The following is a 4625-nucleotide window of genomic DNA, read 5'->3' on the forward strand; positions in this document are numbered from 1 at the left end:
TATTCTTCACTGTTTCATCTACTCATTCATCCATTTTTAAAGAAGTACCTGGTAGACATGAATGTCCAAGTTTGACAATAAACCCACTGGTCCAGCAGAAACGGATCTAGACCATAATGTTCAAGTCTCAAGTTCTACTCACCACTCTGCAAGCCCCAGGAGTTATCCAGAGGTGGGAGTCTGTTTGCATGTGTTCACAAAACACATACTGCTCATCACTGCTCAGTAACAAGTCTTGGTCAATTCCCACCTCATGCCTCTCCCTCCTCCCTTTCTGGCATTGTCTTCAGCCCCATAACCAGGACCCTGACTATGCACACGCCACTCAGCATGGGTGTCATTATGGGCTGCAGCTAATCCAGCCCTCTTTAGCATTCTAACCAAAGTTAAAGGAGAAGACCTTAGTCATCCGGCTGCTGAGGGGACTCTCAGCATATATCAAGACCCCAGGACACCAGTTTCAGTGTAAGATGTATTTTTTAAAACATTTTCTTGTTTCTGCTTGATGTACTACCTCTTGCCTTCTAATTATACTGCTAATCTCTGTCTGAGCTGATTATTTTCTCATCAAAATACAATTTTGTACATTAAAAATAAAATCATTCAATGAATACAAAAAAAGACTCCATGATAAAGAAAAATGGAATAAATAAAAGCAGGGAGCTTAAAGTAGATCTAGTCAACTCTATTGGGGAATTTCTCACACAGGTGAAGGCCAACAGAGAGCCAGGGTCACAGAGGAAGTGGTTTATTATTCTGGAGCCACAGAAGGACATCTGGCGGATGATGATGATGGGAACAGGGAACCAGAAGAAACCAAGCACCCAGCAACTGATCACAGGATATTGCAGAGGAGTCCAGTCATGAAAGCAAGATTATGTGCCTGCAGATAGCGGTCAAATGCCATGACTGCCAGGAGAAAGCGTTCCATAGAATCCAAGGAGAAGAAGAACTAGAACTGCAGGAAGCACCAGAAAAGGAGATGACCTTGGTGTCAGAGAGGAAGTTGGCCAACATGTTGGGGACTGTGAGGTGACATACCAGATCTCCAGGAAGGAGAAGTTAGCCAGCAGGAGGTGCATGGGTGTGTGCAGTCTCTGATCCCAGTGCACAGCACAGATGATGGAAGCATTGCCCATGAAGGTGAGGAGGTAGACAATGGAGAAGAGTGCAAAGAGAAAGAGCTGTCCCTTTATGAGGCAAGGGAAGCCCAAGAAGATGAAGCCAGTGATGGTGCCAGAGTTGTTGGGGCTGTTGAGGGTTTCCAACTGTCTGTGACCTGTGAAATTGCCAGAAATTGTTCAATATTCTTGAAATAGCTGAGGGAGCTTTATTCTTGCCCAAACATGAAACAGAATGGTTTTCTTACCATCAACTCAATATTTATTGCTGTATCAAAGAATATTGTTTGGAGTGTGATGGAAGATATACATGATCCTTGTATTTAGAAATACTTCGTTAAGAAAAGTGATTGGAAGCTGCTCATGGTTGTGGATACCTGAAACCTTAGCACCTGGGAGCTGAAAGCAGCAGCCAAGGCTACCTAAACTGTATAGTAAGTTTAAGGTGAGCTTTGGCTACATGAGATGCTATTTCAAACAAACAAACAAACAAACAAACAAAAAAGAAAAAAATGAGTAGGTAAGTATATTTCATTAGCATTCTTTAAATAGTCTCCCAGTGCATCTCTTCTTAGATGAATTACTTGATGATTCTTAGCAAGAAAAATGTGAGTTTCAGGGTACAGTCATAGCTCAAAGGGAGAATACCCACCTAGCATTCATTAAGTCCTGGCTTGGCCCTTAGTACTGAAAAAAAAGGGGGAATTTTACTGTCATCTAATGTATTATTTTATTTCAGGGTCATCTAATGAGTCAATGTTTTCAGTAGCAATTTCATGTATAAATCCATCAAAAATTTTAATGGCAATTAATAAAGAACTAGAACTTAAAGACACAGGCAAAGCTAAAATTTAATATCAATAATCTGACAAGCTGACATATGCTTATTAGTCACTGCACTCCTCTCTCAGAAGATCATTAATTTGGCACTGGGAGGCTGCTAAATGGCAGAGTACTTGCCTATTATGTGAGAAGGTGTAAAGTGCCCTTTCTCAAGACCAAAGCTAGAAGACATGAACAATACTTGATCTTCTGACAAGAACGCTTAAATTATCTGAATAGAATAATCAAGATTATAGTGACTCACCTAGTTTGTATTACCTTTGGGGTTTCCTGGGATTGGATGGAGCAGGAGGAGAAAGATGTCTGCAGTTAGAGAACCGTCTTCTATGTGAGTGCTGACATCTACACTCATCCATCTAGGGCCTCAGATTTTGGTTTCAAATGGCTGAATACTTACTTCTCTTGAAAAAGAATTGAAATCAAATTCTTCAGCTATCTCATATTTAAAGAGATTGTTGCTATACTTAATAGAATCAGTTCACTCGGGATATTCATCATTTTAAAAGAAAAAAATTACCCTAAATTTCCTTGTCTTTTGTATATGTTTTGTATATGTTTATATGTGTTTCAAAAGATTCCCAGAATTGGTTTATACAGCCTTTACTGATAAGTGTCAAGAAAGACAATGAGAAGAATTGAAATAGCTAATGAATTCAAGCTATTTAATCACAAAAGCTAAGATAAAACACACACAAACACACACACAATCATCAAGTATTTGTATTTGTAGTTTAACTTAAAGAAATGACAACTTAAAAAATCTATTCAAATAATCTACTGCTTATAGTCTGTTTTGTTTTGTTTTACCATTTTTTCTAGATTCTCATCTTATCGACCATCATCTATTTTGACTGTATATTATTGGAAACAGATAACTGAGTATCTACTTGAGAACTCTCTTCATCCCCTGTGTAAGGTCTTATCTATTCCCTTTCTTTTGACCTTCATACACAACAACATAGATGCCATTCTTACAGGCTGTTTCCAATTGGTACCTTAATGCATGTGCTTGTCTCTTTTCTCTGCCACTCTGTATACCCAAATTCAAGCTTCCTCTATCATATCTTTGATTTATTGCAATATCTTCACAAATTATCCCTCTGATTTTTCATGGCCATGCTGTAGTCATACTGCAAGACTTTTTATAATTTGATCAGAGAACATCTTCTTTTCTTGTATTTTTGTGTAATTCCTAATTGTCCAGAAAAACTCCATGAGTGAAGCTCTGGAACAATGATGGACAACAGAGGACTCATGTCACATAGGAAGTGGTCTGTAATTCTGGACTCATAGAAGGATATCTTCCTTTGTCTTATGGATAAAAGCATGAACATTCTCTGAAATTTATTGTCTTATTTTATACATTGTGTATAATATAACATGTATCACACTAATTACTATTGTAATCAATTTATTATTTATGTTCATAACACCCAGTGAGTGTTTAATAAACAGCTCTGTTTTCACTTAAAATTTTTTTTTCTAGATCTTGCTTCTGAAGATAACAAAATGGTTGTTGGTGTGCACTGGGAGCCATTAAGAGCCAGCCATTGAGTTCTTGTCTGGAGAGGCCCCCACAGGGAAGGAAGGAAACAGTACTGACTTGGGCCACCTAGGCTTTGCCCAGGGAAAGTCTCTCTCAGACCAACAGGTAGGAGCCGCCATCACTGAACTGGGCCCCAAGCACCAGTGCCAGCCTGGAGAAAGGCTGTGCGCCCAGCTCTCTAGCACAGACAGAGCTGTGCACCCTAGTGCAAAAGAGACAGGGAGTTCCTGTTGGCAGAGGCCCCCACAGGGAAGGAAGGAAACAGTACTGACTTGGGCCACCCAGGCTTTACCCAGGGAAAGTCTCTCACAGACTGGCAGGTAGGAGCCACCATCACTGATCTGGCCCCAAGCCAGAAGCACAGAGAGTTTTTGGGCACCCAGCTCCTGCAGACTAGCAGACAGGTGTGTGTGCCATCAGCCCAGAGACCTGCTTTGTACCAACTATTCCTCACAGACAGAACTGTGCGCCCCAGGACACCAGAGACTTGGAGTCACAGTCTGGAGAAATCCTCACAGGGAACTAAACAAAGGGGATGGACTTAGACTACCCAGTATGTCCCCAGAAAAGGTCCTGCAGACTGGCCCAACCCAGGGAACTGCTGTGCACCAGATAGCCTGCTGTTACCAGGAGAGCAGTACTCACCCACCACAGATTACCTCTTGGGTTCTGGGGCACAGAGCCCCAACCTCAGACCTACAAAAGCCCAGAATCCCTGAGATCAACCCCCAGATACTGCTCCAAGGGGCAACCAGTTATCTCTAACAAAACTGACCAAACCAAGGGACACACAGGTTACAGCACCAGATCACCAAATTCACAGCAAGAAACTGGGCAGCTGTCTTCAGGACTTCTCCTGGTGAGAGGAGAACCCTCTCAACTAACAAGGACCACAGTTACCATTCAGGTCTCTAAGCCTGAGGTGAGCAGAGGCAACTCCTGAAAAACACCAGCCATCCAGTGACTATACCCAAAAAGTTGAGAAGGCTTCCCTTCAGGAAAAACCATCTTCCTGCCAAAGGGATTCTCTCCACCACAGGATTCCAGGAACCACCAGAAACTAACTCCAAACACCTAAGATAACCCAATGGGTAGAGGCCAGCATAAAAGTTCAA

At 41.6% G+C, this 4625-nt stretch overlaps 1 pseudogene; it reads right to left on the reverse strand.

Annotated features, from left to right (window-relative positions):
* Positions 1-599: 599 nt before the first annotated feature.
* LOC110539446 (olfactory receptor 11G2-like) lies at positions 600-2316 on the reverse strand (annotated as a pseudogene).
* Between the last annotated feature and the right edge of the window lie 2309 nt (positions 2317-4625).

The sequence above is a fragment of the Meriones unguiculatus genome, chromosome 9 (assembly GCF_030254825.1).
Source record: "Meriones unguiculatus strain TT.TT164.6M chromosome 9, Bangor_MerUng_6.1, whole genome shotgun sequence".
In the NCBI taxonomy this organism is placed as follows: Eukaryota; Metazoa; Chordata; class Mammalia; order Rodentia; family Muridae; genus Meriones; species Meriones unguiculatus.